We start from the raw sequence: 15,482 nt of genomic DNA, 5'->3' as shown, positions 1-15,482 counted from the left end.
TCTATAAAGGTACAAAGTAAGAAATAATTCCCATTTGGAACTACAGACACAAGAAGCAAAACTTCCTATCATTCTTTCAAGATTACTTGATACAGTTTATTACCCAAATGTAAATAGCTTACTAAATAGATGGATTTAACTACAATTACCACACTCCACCCTCATTAAGACACCCTTTTCAAGATTCAAGTGTTTTGAGCATTTGTAAAGAAGTGTTAACCTAACAAGAGTGATAATGAGTTAAGTGCACTTGGGAGTCAAGGTACAGCTGAATAACTAAACTTTAAAGAGATCATTAAACCATTATTCTCCTTTTTTAATTTGTTCACAGTACTTTTTAATGACTACAGAACCTTGTGTAGGATACTGCAAAAAAAAAAAACCTTTAAAAAAACAATGATTAAAACTTGGTAATCTATTACACACTCTCTCTATTTACTTGGTATTTTTTCTATTAGGAAACAGGATAACATCTTTGAATCTAGTCAATTGTGGCATGTGCTGGTGCATTATCTGTATTTTTCATCCATGGAGGCAGAGCTCTGAATAGAATAAATAGCCATGTGGCACACTGGTGAATTATGCATGCTTTTCTCTCTAAACAGTTCATATATTTTACTCATTAGAGCTCAAAATATCTTCTTGTGCTTGACTTCATCATTTTGGACTTTGGCTTACACCTCTCCTACAGACTGCAGAGTTATTCATTCACACATGGTGAGCAAAGGTAAAACAGTCTGGGCAAAAACAACAGAGAGTTTAAGTGATAAAAGTATGTCATAAGCCATTTCCACTAGAAAAACGAAAAGTGATTTTCCAAACATACAGTATCACATTAACTTCGTTTTAGCCCTGAATGTTTGAGCATTACTGGGTCATTTCATTGCCCGTGGAATCAAATCTTTTAGTCTACACATGCTTACTAAGGGCCTGCAAGATTCATAGCACAGCATTTGAAGATTAATGGATAGGCATTGTGCTGGAGCAGCTCAGACTCCATGTGGGGAGGCAGGTCACAGATGTGAGAGTTACTATGCTGGCCAGATGCAAGAGGTGTCCCAGGAGAGTCACTGCTGGGGATTTCAGAGGAGCCAGGGGTTGGATGAAACACCAGTGAAAACTTCAGGCATAATTCGTACAGAGCCTTGGAAAATGGAAGAGGCCAATGAAGTTGGGAAGAAGCAGGAAGGAACCCGAGGGCGAGGGCTAGGCATGAGCAAAGGCCCAGAGCAGGGATCAGCAAGGGATGCCTGGGAACAGAACATGCGCCAGACCTGGAGAGGAGTCACTGCTTCCCAGACTCAGGAATGCCAGGATTGAAGATGATTGGAAGATATGTCTTTGGGCTTGGTTTTAAAACTACAAAGTGGATTTGGCCTGTCTGTTCCTACTAATTACATCCCTTTTAGGGTGGCTAGCTGTGGCTGAGGGCTCCCTGGGGTCCTGCCCAGAGAAAGCAGTACAGCACATGTGGCTTGGCCCAGACAATCTCCTCACTACACACTGGACTCCCCAGCCTCAGGCGAGAAGAAGGATTTTTGGTGGAAAGGACAAGGTCAGAAGAACAGGTCCCACTCAGGTTAGAGCCCTTTTTAGCCCGTACCTTACCATTGCTTGGCCTCCCCAAGAACCTGCAGGGTAGGCTGGATGAAAAGCAGGGATAGGCTCTTGCTTTCTTTTCCCCAGTATCATCAAGGTCAAGTTCAATTTCATAAATTTGTATTTTCACAATGTTTTAATTGTCATTTCATTTTTTTCTAGGCTTACAATTTTGATGATTTTTTCATAGCAAGGCGAGTGTGTGGACTTTAAGGCCGGAGAGCCCCAGGGCTTGGAGAGTTCGGCCTGGCACAGCTTTGAGAATGAGGATGTTATAGTAATAACCACTACTCTTTACTGGTCTCTTGCTACATGCCTGGCAGGTAAGACTACACATCATAACTCATTTAATGTTCATAACAACTCAAGGAAATGAGGTGGTTGCAGGTATCTCTATGGTAATGAAACAGAGGCCCAGAGGAGTTAAGCTACTTGTCCAGGGATGCCCAGCTAGCATAGAATGGAAAGCCAGAAATGCAGCAGGCGGCCTGCTTGCAAGGGTGCACTTTACCACCATGGTGTATGGCCTCTGTGTGACCTTAGGCACACACTTGTTCACTTGTTTATTCATTCATGGATGCCTGTTTGGCATGACATATACCCTGGAACTTAAAGTCCATTAGGAGAGCTGGGCCAAGATATCGACTATTCTAACACAGGGGGTTATGAGCTGTAGGAGGGAATGACCAGCCCCTGTGCTGGATGAGCCCACAGAGCTATCTGTGTGCTGTCTGGCGCATTGCTTATCTCTCTATGCCTCAATTTCTTCATGTGTGAAATGGAGAAAAATGGTGAGGGATAAATGGTATTTTATGTGCGCGTCATCTAAGTACTCAATAAACACCTGCTACATGTCAGCTCAAGGTCTATTTACTGAGTGCTGCGTGGGCCCAAGCATAATGTTGGGCACCAACCTTGGGCTGGCTCAAAGTTCTCACTGCAGCCTTGGGAGGGAAGGTGATGGAGGCACAGAGAGGTAAAGTAACTTGGCCAAGGTCACACAGTGAGGAAGCGTCTGGGCTGAGGTATTTTTTGCTTCTGTTTCACCACCACCAGCCATGCTGGGATTTAATACAGACCCTTGGGCATTGTGTGTTAATGATTTGAACAGAGAACTCAATGGAAGCTTAAAAAAAATTGCTTTTGCATTATTCACTTTTCATTTTAAGTAGCAAGAACATAGTCAATAGCCTAAAAGATACTTGCACAGCATCAGTAAAAATGTGTTCATTTGTCATTTGTAGATTGTTTTATTTTTAGATTAATGAAGATCCAAATTAAACCATCGGAGTGCAATCATCCTGATAGTCCTTATCACATTTTGCTCATTATCACTTCATTTATATTTATGATGAAGAACAGATGGTACCAATGTCATATTTCAATGTGTATCATATCCAGCTAAGAGGAAATATCTCATATTAGCTGCACTTATCAAAATATTTGTACTTAACAACAACAGAAATCTGAGCTTATGACTATCTTGTCACCATGTTGTAGCTACCATTTACAAAAGACCATTTAAATTAGATATGCGAGGGAAAGAATGCACCCTTTAGTATTAGTGAATGAATGTGCTGAACTCTGAATGGTAATTATGGGTTAGCTGTAAGGAGAGAATCGTTAAGCTTGAATGAAAAACAGCAATTAGAGCCTGTTGTCTTCGTGGCATGCTTGGATTTATTTTTATTTAACTGCTTGCAGAGAGCGGCAAGAGGGAAAGGGAACGGTGCATGGCGGAACAAAGAGGAGCTGGTGACAGACAAGGAGCATGGTCACCAAACTTAGAAGCCACCTCCTGTTCTAAATGGTAGGTCTATGGAAAAGAAGACCAAGGAAAACTTGGTCTCAGATTGGGATTATAAAGCCTTTTAAAATAATACTCTGTTGCGTGCTTCATATTATAGAAATGCTAAAAGGGATGAGGAAATGTAAGAGTCCCATGTTCCCTAAAATAACCATATAGTGTTTCCTTGTGATTCCTTTCTTCAAATAAGTGGTTGATCAACATGCACTGAGCATCTGTTATGTCCCAGACACATGAGAGATACAAAGAGTCATTAAGACATATGCTCCCTAACCTGGAGGCATTTATGGTCCCATGTGAAAGGAAGACACAATGGCAAATAACTCTAATGACCAAAAAAAAATTGTGTGCACAGTGCCAAAGCGGCCCAGAGGGAGAGGTTACCTCCATTGTGTGAGTCAGGAAGGACATGATTCCGGACCAGGGTTCTGAAGGCTGAATAGAAATTCAACAGATGGAGAAGGAGGTGGGAATGAAGGACATTCAGTCTGGAAGCAGTTTGTTGGAAGGGTCAAGGCTGAGTTTTGGTGTCAGGCAGACAGGCTTTGGGTTTTGTTCCAAGTGCTCACAGTGGTGTGAACTTGGGCCAGTCATTCATACCTTTGTGTCTCAGTTTCCCTGATCTATAACACGAGGCCCATAACAGTATCCATTTCATAAGGGTGTTGGGACATATTTGGCATAGTGCCTGGCACGGAGTGTGTGCTCGGCTAACGTCAGCTCCTATTACCATTCCAGGGGAACGCGTGAGCGAAGGCTCGGGGGCATGTAACAGCATGGCATTTTTGTATTTTCCCAGGGCTTCTACCTCTAGCAATTGCTTATAATTATGTAATCAGAAGGGCCTGGAAAAGGTAAAAAAGTAAATGATATTACAAAATCCTTAAAGTCTTAAAATGACATTAAAACCAACACCATAATTACCAGCAATTCATTTAGGAAGCAGAAAGAAGAGGAATCCCATTTATCCCAAGTAGGATTGTTGGCACCTTTCACCAAGGAAAAGGCCTCTTGGAAGGGGAAACTGCTGAATTACTGAAAAGACAGGTGTTTGGAGGGGCCATGGGCTCAGGCTTGACCCCCAAGAAGCCTCGGGCCAAGTGGCCCTCTGAATCCCAGGCATTGTTGAATGACAGGTGCCCATTACACTGGGCTAACCCCTCTCCAAAAGGGGCTAGCTCCATGTGTAAAGCCAACAACAACTTTGCGAAAGTATGGTTAAAGAAAAATAATAAATATATATATATATATAAAATAAAAACTTTGACACAAAGATGTATGAAAAAGGCGGGTGGTGATAATATGTTCAGTAGGGGCAGCTGTTCAGAGTCAGCGGCAGGCATATCCTACTTATGACCGGAGCAGAGACTCACGGTTTGCTCGCCAAGCTGGCTGTCACGCTCTGTGACAGTGAAGCAGCAATGCCCCCTGGGGGGCTCGGCAGCGGGTTGCCATGCTGGGCCCTCACCTACTCATGGGTATTTTAGTGAACAAGTTTTTTTGCTTCCATTTGCTCTTTTACTGAGTTGCTCTCAGCCTTGAACTCAGCATGAGCGCCTGGTGGCTGAGGGTGGGAGGAAAGCAGAGGGACCCACGACACACGGGGCTGTGCTCACGTTCCCCTCTCCCCCACCAACCCAAGCTTAGGTACCCGCACGTGCTCTCCCTTGGGGTGCATCCTTTCCCACAGGCTCCTGGTCCCTCAGGCAAGCAGACCCTGGGCAGGCCTGCCTCATAGCCCTTCCTGAATGCCCGGACATGCCTGAATCCTACTGAGGGCCCAGCTTAGGCTGCCAAAATGGGACTCCTGCCACACAGTGGCCCTAAACACTCCATAAATAATAAGTGACACGATGGCGAATGTGCAGAGCACCAAGGTGGGAAAGCCTCAGTGACTCATGCTCTTTGCACACCAGTACATGCTCCCAGCCAGCAGATTCATCTCTGCAGGTTCATTCAGCTCTGGGCCTTGCTCCCATAAGGTAATGGCATCGTGGCCTCTGCCAGAAGGACCGAATGGGCTCTTTGGCTCTAAGCAGATGCCCTGCTTTGAGACTGCATATGAACCTCAATTCCAAACTCAGATAAGCCAAGACACCATGAAGTGAGAGTCCTCTAACATTAGTCTTCTAAGATGACCTGCCCGAGCTGAGCCAGGTCTTGAGCGAGATCATGACCACAGACTTTGGGGTCTGACCAAGTGGCTGACAACTGTTTGTCTCTTTCAGGTTGCCTGACTTGGGGTAATTGACTTATCTCCATCTCAGTTTTCTTATCTGTAGAGGGGTAGTCTGTATTTATAGGGTTTTATGGATAATTATATGAAGTCTGGCCGCTGGGGGGCTTGCAGGGAGAAGGTGGCTATGGTCTGGTTCTGGATGTATGGACATGATGAGGTGGATGGGGGTGAGTGGGAAAGAGAATCAGCATTTCTGATGGAGCAGCAGAGCAAAGGCATGGGTAAATAGGAAATATTGGGTGCAAGGGGTCAGAAGACCCCAGGTGGGAGATCCCTTTGAGGGAATTTTCTAGATTCTCATGGGAAGGTCTGGGTTCAGAAGCCTCCCCTTATTCTCCAGCCTCTGCACAATGCCTGGTTAAATCCAGGCCCAGCTGCAATGTCAGAAGCCAGGTCTAGACTTACCGGAGAGCCACACCCTGCCTGCCTTGTGCATTTAGTGAAGGGCTGCGCTGTGGCCGTCAGTTTTATCTTGTTACCGCAATGTCAACAATACGGTGCCAAATTTGACCCCAGTATTCTTTTCATTGCAAATCACCAACTATGCTAAACAGTAATGGCAGGCTGAAGTTCAACTCAATTCACATTAGCAAGGATTTATTAAGCACGTACAATGTGCTTAGTACTGTGCCTTAGAACAGGATGTGTGAACTTAATTTATCTATGCCTCAGTGTTCTCATTGATTATATCAAGCTCGGAGTAAATGTCCCCTGAGGTTTTTTTCCCCACTTCTAAATTTAGAGGAAGTCCTCAATAAGAATTTTTCTGGGAGGACAATTTTACTTTCACTGTGAGGGAATTTATATAAAACAAAATAAAACCAAGTACGTGTGTGGTCTTAACAGTCAACTTAATTCTGAGTTCAAAATAATGGATGTTAAGCACAGGTCAGAAAGTCTGGTCACAATACGCACCTGAGTACCTAGCGTGCGGAAAACATTGTGGGTTCAGGCTGTGGAGAATGCAGTCCCAAATCAAACTTAAAATCATACACAGCTTTGAATTGTGAGAGGCAACTGTGGGGAGAGAACATTCCGACATCAATTTCCCTCTGAGAGTCTGTGAATCCAGCATTTGCTCGACCTGAAATTACTGAAGGTGTGGTTTTTCTATTTCAGGTCTGATGGGAAGATTTCTATGTTTGGTGACTAATCACAGATGGATTGAGACAATTCGTTCCCATTGAGCTGCTTACGAACAAGCACAATTAGAAGTTGACAACAAACACGCTTCACAAAAATTATCACATTTAGTGTGATTCCCATAATAAAAACAGGAGCAAGCACAGGAGTCTTTTCAATTTACACAAAGAGCCCTGGGGTCTCTCAACAGTCACTGCCAATCCGATGTTTCTGAGTAAACTTTATTAGGAAAACAGATTGAAAACTCCTGAGGTTTAGTTAAATCTTGGTTTAAAACACACACTCACACACACACACACTCACTTTCTCACACACTCACATACCATGCACAGTCACACCTTATTATTCTCTTTCTTTAGCTAAAACATCCATATAAATACTACACAGAAATTAAGAGACAGAAGTGTGGAGGGTCTTACTGCCACCACATGCTACATGCATAGAAATGTGCCGAGTCTTGAAGGCACTTCCCAGACATAGCTGGCTTCCAGACTCATTAGCAACACCTATTTGCATACTATTATACTTTCAGAGGCCTTTTATATACGTCATCCAACCTAATCCTCATATCAAACCGGAGAGATACAGCGGAAGTATTTTCTATGTTGTTTCATAGGGAAAAGCATATTCAGAGGGGAGAAAGGAACTTACTCAGAAGCATGCTGCCATTGGGTATCGGAGCAAGCCTTGGCTCCTGGGATGGATCTTGCCTCAGTTTTCATGTCCTTGTCTCTTCAGGCCTCAGGGAGGCAAGAAGTGGGCACATAAATTACTAATTCATCCTCAAGAGATCTACGGAGCACCTATGCTGTGGGTGCTCCTTGCTAGGCATGTGGATACAGCAGAGTGGTGCTTATTACTGCTTTTCATCAGCTCATATGCTGTTCCCCTACTTCCTTTGGTTGAGGCTGACTCCACTCTCCTGCTTGTAAGGGTGGGTGTCTGTCCTTGACTAGCCAGTCAGAATACTCCACTCACCCATAGCCACTCGTGATTGGTTCACACATGATCATGTGACTTCAGACGGGCCTGTCAGAGTCTGACATAGGTCCTTTTCCCAGAGGTTTCATCAAAAACTTTTCCCTCTGTCCTTGGGCCGGCTAGGGACCATGCTACCTAATTGGAGAGAGAAAGTACCCGAGGACAGAGCAAGGAAAAAGCAAGTTAGAGCTGAGAGGTAAAGGGTCCGAGAGCCCTGAGCTCTGGATCCAGCCATGCTGCCTGGACTCCAGCCATCTGAGGTAATACAGACCCTGTGTAAAACTGTGTGTAAGTGGAGTGATTTGATCCAAGAGAAGAACAAGAGAGAGAGGACTCTTCTATTAAAGAGATACACAACAGACAATGAACCAGTAAAAGAACATTTACAGTGTAATATATAAAAAAATGTATTATTTCAAACTATGATATGTGTTATGAAGGTAAACACAAGCAAAAATTTTGATTCAGACAAAACTGCTATGGTTGGAAGAGGGGATTTTACATGTGGCCCAGGAAAGATGGGGATGATTTGTTAGGGGGAGATGCTGCTCCTATTGGATTTTGAATAATAGGAATAACAACAATGATGATGATCTTGACAATAACAGTAACCTCAACATTTGTAACTGTCAGTATTTGTTGACCCAGTGTATATGAAGAGCTATCTTAAATTTCCTCATTTAATTTCCGTAAGTCCTGTGAGGGAGGAATTATTACATCTGTGTTTTAGTGATGAGGAAATGAGGATGAGCACAGTGCGATCACTTGCCCAAGGACCATAGCTAGTAAATCGCACAGTCAGGCTTGAACCAAAGACTGGCTCCCAAACTCATGTTCTTTAATTTCTGGGGTGTGTTGCCCACAAAGAGGGAAGTCGTGTTGCAGATGGGAGGAACGATCTGGAGACTTTCCGTAGGAATAGAAAATCTGGGAGTGTATGGGGGCTTATATCAATGTTGGTCTTTAATATCTGAGTATACATTTGTTGACACAAAGCATTTTTAGACTCCTGGCACATGCCTGGCTCTAGATAGAGAGTGCGCAAGACTGAGACCACATCCACAGGACCTCACCCCTCACCACCCGGAGGCAACGGAAGGGCTGAGCATACGTGCTGAACGAGGTTCATTTCCCATTGCTCCTTATTCAGCGGCCCCTCTACTTCTCCCTCCTCATCACCTCTTATTTCTCATTTCTTACATCTTCTCTTCCTGAGTGGAGCTAAGTTGGAAATGGAACGTTTAGTGGTGGACAATTAGACAGTAAATCCCCTTGGCTTATGGGCCACTCGATCCATCACCCGCTATTTTACTTTCTATGAGTTACTATGTGTGAATTACATATGAGTTGGATGTGAAAATCCAGCCCTATCAAATGCAGACCTTCCCCTGTTCACTGCCCCTCAGCCCTTTCACGCCACGGCTCTTACTCATTGCATTTCCCTCCCCTTCCCCACCAAGTTTGACAAAAGCAGATTCTTCAGAATTGTCCTTCTGGGACTGTCTATTTCATTTTGAACTTGACACAAAATCACTATTTTTGACAGTTGAACTTTTCAGCATGCTTACAAATATTTTAATATCCTGTTACCTGAGCTAAGGGAGAAATAAAGTTTTATGCCAGACACCTACAGAGGCAAGGGAATATGTTTTCTGGTGACTGATTTAAAGGTACAGTAATAGCAAAATGGTTAATGAGCTAACCATGTTTGGTGGGGCAAAGGTCAAAGGGGAAAGCAAACCCAGTAACTCAGCCAGAGCCATGGGACCCACGTCAAGGAAGAAATGCTGCCTGTCAGACAGTGCAACAATTTCTCCCCAGGTTCATTCCCAAGATGCTGGAAAGGAAGAAAAATTCATTGATATGTAGAATGCCCGAAGGGATGGAGGGCAGGTGGGGAGATGCAAGAATGGCCTGGGTAATAGGAAAGGAAGGCTCATGAGTGTTGGAGTGTTGGATGTGATGGAATGGTAATTGTTGTCACTGAAGGTCCTCTAGGTAGGAAAGATGTCAAAATATTGGACATTACCTCAGGTCTGTATGCTCAGCACACCAGAAAAAGAGGGAGTATCAGGCGGGGAAGGCAGTAGTGGTGGCAGAGCGGAGCCTCTTAGACACCAGAACTGATTCACATAGCCCCAGGAATCCCTGGAGCAACACTGGCCAGTAGAACATTCTGGAATAATGGAAGTTTTCTCTTCTACACTAATTTGGTAGCCATTAGCCATATATGGTTATTGGGCACTTAGACTGTGGCTAGCATGTCTGAGGAACTGAGTTTTTAACTTTATTTAATCTTAATTACACTTAAATGTCATTACTTTAAATCTTAATTAATTTAACCTTAGATGTAAGGTGGCTAGTGGGTACCCTACTGGACAGCTCTGAAACCAGGGTTCCTCAGAGGAGGTGTTCAGATACTGGCTCAAGTGCCCCACCACTAACTAAACTGAGCTTCTTACAAGTTTCTCTCTTTCCTCTCTGCCTGCTGCTGCCTCTGTTCTCTACTCTGCGAGTCCCTTCTCCACTTTGAGTTTCTACTTACTCCTAGCTTCTGCACATCTCTGATTCTGACTTATGTGAACCATCTCTCTCTATCAACAGCATTTTTTTCTATTGCTGTAAAACAATACCACCAAAAATTCAGTGGCTTAAAATAACACACGTTCCTCATCTCGCGGTTTCCGTGCATCAGGAGTCCATGGGTCAGGTTTAGCCAGGCCCTCTACTTCCGGGCCTTACAAACCTGCAGTCGATGCGCCGGTTGCGGCTGCAGTCTCAGCCCAGGTTTGCCGGGGAAAGGCTCTGCTTCCAAACTCATATGCCGTTGGAAGCATTTAGATCTTGCTGGTTAGTGGATAGAGGACCTCAGTTTCTTTCTGGGTGTTAGTTGGAGGTTGCCCTTGGCTCCACGACACATGTGCCTTCCTTAAGATTTTGTTGCTTCTCTTCAAAGCCAGGAAAAGAGAAGTTTCCTCTTGAGGTGGGTGGTGTAATCTTACACATGTAATCATGTAACCACATATATGTAATCACACACATCCTGTCACCTTTGCTGTAAGAGCTTAGGCAGGAAATGTTGGTGTTGTGGTTCTTACTGCGTTTGGCTCATTTATTTGTCATTCAAGTTCCAGAAAGAAAGAAAGAATCAACTCCTCTTATTTCTTTGCACCTGGCTGCCTCATACATCCCAGGCTCAGGTTGGGTGGGCCACCTCTCTGGGTTGATCCACCTCATCTAGGGGTGAAGTCAAATGGTGAGCATGGCTGGGTCAGGCAAAGACTAGCCCCCTGGTACCAAAGTCAAATGGGGCCATGCTCAGCAACATGGGACTGGTCAGGTCATGCCCTGCACATGTAGAAGACAGGAAATTCTACTCCCAGAGCCTGGAAAAGGCAAAGAGGTTTTCTTTATTCTCCTGCCTTTGCTTACAACCTTTATCTGAGGTCCAGAGAGATGGCGAGTGCTAGAGGGAAGGGGCCCTTTGAAACTGGATCCAGTTACATTTTAGACAAATTAAAGGAAACGTTACTTTACAGAGTAGAAATGCGAAGAGGGCTAGGATTATAAATGGATTAAAAAATACAAATGACATAGTCATAAATTATGTCTATGAAAATAATCCAAATGATTAGCAATGTGGAAACGGTTAAACAAATTATGGTAAATTAACATGATCGAATGTTACACAGCTTTTGAGAATGATTATATGAAAATTAAACAATGTAGAAAAGTATTTTTGATCCAAAGCTGCAAGAAAAAACCCAGGATACAAAAATTTAAATATGCAAAGTTTACAACTTTGTAAAATTATATATGCATGGAATGGAGCATGGGAAATGTTTGATTATAAATGTATAAGTAATTTTTTCTTTAAGTATGTTTTATTGTTTTATAAAGCTTATTTTGCAAAAAAAAAAAGGTTTAGAAATGATGAATAAGAATAATAGCTAACGTTATTTGATCTGATCCTTGCTAAACACTCTCCATGCTTTTAGCAGGGTGGTCCTGTCTATCATCCTTAATTGGCAGATGAGGAAACTGAGGCTTCAAGAGGTCAAATAACTTGTTCAGCCAGACAAGGGGATTTGAACTTGGGCACCGTGGACAAAGCACAGAGAGCCTATAAGCTCTTCAATGACTTGTGGGAAATTTGAAACCTAAGAAACCAAAGTGAAACAATGTATTCAGTTCAAATTCAAACTCAAACTTGATAAATATAAGATGAAATATCCACAGAATGTGCCATTATATTAATTTTATTGTGAAGTTTAGGATTCAGAGCAATTAAAGTTTCTCATTTTGCAAGAATTCTGATAGCCCTTGGTGACTGTTACAAAATCATGGCCAATTGTAAATCAAATGAGTTGTTTCTGGCCAAATAATTTCACCAATAACATTAGAAAAATCTCTCCAAAAATGTTTGCAGTTAGTATAGGCTGTGGCTGTAATAAGAAATATTTGATATGGTGTGGGGTCTAAAGCCTATGAAAGTCTTAGGATTACAGAGCCTTAAAGTTCAGAGCCCATGCTGCCAGCAGTTGTTTATCTACCTGTTCCCTGCAAAGACAGGCTGTGACATACATCAGCAGGGCACAGCCCTTTAGGGTGATGGGGAGAAGAAAGACAACAAGGAAGGCAGGAGGTGTGGCAGCGAGGGAGGACAGGTCACTCTTAAGCATGGGACAATGTGTCCATGGGCTCCATGTGTCACAAAACTGACTAGGTCTGATATCACAGCTGAGTTCTAATTCCTGTTCTCTTGTGAGAGTACAAGCTTTGCATGCATGTGAGTCTGTGTGTGTGTGTGTGTGTGTGTGTGTGTGTACGTCTGTACGTGTGCCCCCTCATGTGCACACGTAGCATGAATGTGCTGCCTGGGGTATGTGTCTGTGGCAGAAACACTTGAGGTTGGGTACCCTCTACTTTTCTTTGCAATTAAAACTTTGTGGGACCATATTTTTCAACAGGCTGAAAACCCAAATTGTAGCCGTCTCCAGAACCAGTCCTGCTTTAAGGGAAACTGCATTGTGGACTATCTTTAAATAATGAGGTGGCCGTCATTGTTAAATAGAAAACCCAGTCAGCTCCCCTGAGTGAGTGCTTAGTAAACTACTGGAGCTTGCTGTAACCTCTGCAGGCTGTCATACCCATTTAAAAGCAAGTTTTAACTTGGGTTTTGCTCTGTATGGGGCTCTGCTCTATCGTGGGATTTTAAGGCTCATCTTACCACCATCCTTAGTTTTGGGGGGGTCTTATCAAGGTAATAATGTTGTTTCCTAAAGCAAACAGGCCAAAATACTTTGAATGTCCAGTTGCCTGAAATCTCATTAGATTTTCCTCCCCTCCCTCCGTCCTCCCCCAGACCTCTTCTCTACCAAAATATCATTCTTGATTTACAGATGGCTTTTAAATATAACTTTTCATTAAGTCACTCCAAATGAGTTTATCAGAGGAGGCTTTTATGCACTAACTGGGAGGCATTTACAAGAAGGAGTCCAAGATAGCATCTTGGGACTGGGGCCTCTTACATTTCTAGCCTTGCAAACTCATTTTTGATGACACCCTTTAAATAACATTCATGGCCATTTCTTTTCCCATTCTGACCAAGCACTGGGATCTCATTGTGATAACTACAGGCCGTATGTTACTTGATCAGGGTAATGTAGGATAATTACCGGCCCATTGCACGTCATTACACCACTGTAATCGGTGGCAGGTCAATGTTTCAGCTACAGCTGCACGGAAAATTGAGCTGACATGGATACCATGGTAGGCAAGAGAGCGTAAGGGCCCCTATGCAAATGGAAGAAATTAGCATCTGGTCAATAGGTTCTGAAATGCAATATGCACTCAGCCCAGGACACCTGCTTTGGGTCTCTCATTTTCTCTTGGATACAATGTGATGATCATGGAATAAATGAGCCCTTCAAGTTGTGTTATGCCTTAAAGAAGGTCACTGAAATGCCAGAGAATAAATACCACGGGAAGAATCAGAGAATAACATTCCATAACACATCACCTAATTGTTTCTAATGGCCAGCTTCTCCCGTGCAGTGACACCCTGCTTCAGTCTACATCCAGTCTGTAGATCGCTGTTTAACATTTACCTGCTATAAAACAATGGTGAATGGTCCAGAATTGTAAAAGGGCTAGAGGGTGGCCATATAATGTATCATCTGAAATAGGACTCTTTTAAAAGAGTAAAATGGAGCAATATTAATAATTACACTGAGACAAGGGACAGAGACGTGGGCTGCTTCCAGAAAAATGAGCACAGCTGTGATCTTTCTTTTCTATCCTTTCCCTTACAGTTAAAGGTAGTGTCATCTGGGCAGGACAAAGGCCATGAGCTTGGCCCTCCTCCATGCCCCTCTGCTCCTGGCCTGAGGAAGTGCATTCCAGCGGGCCTCCTAGTTCAGCAAGGAGTTGTTGACACAGTCCTGGAGCTTCTGAGAGAAATCTAGAATGAATAGAGATTAGGGAGTCAACTCTGCATGTGGGTACACACACACACACACACACACACGCACACACACACGCACGGGAAAGCCCCACTCTGGAATATACCATTATGGGGGTCATGGCCAGAAGAGAGCCCCAGAAGTGGAGAAGGAGGGGGGACCCAGGAGTGTGCAGCAGCCTCACGGGAAGCGAGTGGAAGACAGACAGGCGCTGGGCGTGGAGAGAGGACGGTGTGCCCGTCAGCCTCCAGGACGGCCAAGGGGCCCTTCCTCTGGGTGCTCATGCCCTGTGCGGTCCCTCACCTCAACAGGGACAGCCCGCGGGGCCAGTAGAATACTGCGAACCTGACAGAGCGCGACTTCGGAAACTAGGTCATGGAAGACACTGTGGCTTCCACCGCTCTCCCCCTTCGACGGCTCGCTCTGGGGGAAGATCGCAGCCATGTCATGAGGACGCTCAAGCAGTCCTGCGGAGAGGGTCTCATGGCGAGGAACCGAGGCTTCTGTCAAGAACCGTGTGAGGTTCTTACATACGTCAAATAATATGATTACAGATGCTTCCTTTAGGCTTCCCACAATGTCCATGAGCTTCTTTTAAAGGGAAATGATACTGTAAGATGTGACTAAAAATATGATTTAAGATACTGTGTGCAAAAAATATGCCTTGTTGCTTTTTAGCCACACTTCTTGTTTTCCAGGGAAATAGTTTAAGTCTCCTTTCAACTTTTAGTCCCCACTCCTCCCCCTGCATTTTTCTATAGATAAAGTTTTATGGCACAGGATAACCCATATAAAATGGATCCACAATAATTCTAAGTGGGTCAACTTATAGCACAGGACACCTGGAATTACTGGATGATGTCCAAATGGCATAATAAACATTTTTTGAAAGACAACTGCAGTGTCATGGCATGATCTGAATCTGTTTGATTAAAAAAAAAAAAATGGCGGGGTGGCCACATGGCCCTGCTGGAGTTTATCGACATTCACTTCCTTTGAAGAATGCAGATGTATGTGGCATTTGCTGGGTGAGCTGTTTTCTCTATTAGCTTCATCCAGACCCAGACCCTCCCTTTGCCCTGTGTTTCCTCAGCTAAATCACATCCCTTGATCCACTCTAAGTCATGAATTAGTAAAGAACCAGCCAACTGCCCTATCTGGAGAAGCTGTTTAATCTTTCATGACTGGCTCCAGGAAGGATGCCCTTTGAATGGCTATTTCTTTCTTTTTCTCTCTCTTTCCTTCAAGA

General features: G+C 43.7%; 1 long non-coding RNA gene across 1 annotated transcript; it reads left to right on the top strand.

Moving 5' to 3' along the window:
• The first annotated feature begins 1,456 nt into the window (after positions 1-1,456).
• Positions 1,457-6,994, top strand: LOC118919013 (uncharacterized). The gene is made up of 3 exons (XR_005027345.2): positions 1,457-1,922; positions 3,304-3,409; positions 6,765-6,994. It is a non-coding gene; the product is annotated as an uncharacterized LOC118919013 (long non-coding RNA).
• The last annotated feature ends 8,488 nt before the right edge of the window (positions 6,995-15,482 follow it).

Source organism: Manis pentadactyla, chromosome 8 (genome assembly GCF_030020395.1).
Source record: "Manis pentadactyla isolate mManPen7 chromosome 8, mManPen7.hap1, whole genome shotgun sequence".
NCBI lineage: Eukaryota > Metazoa > Chordata > Mammalia > Pholidota > Manidae > Manis > Manis pentadactyla.
This window is presented reverse-complemented; position numbering and strand designations above follow the sequence as displayed.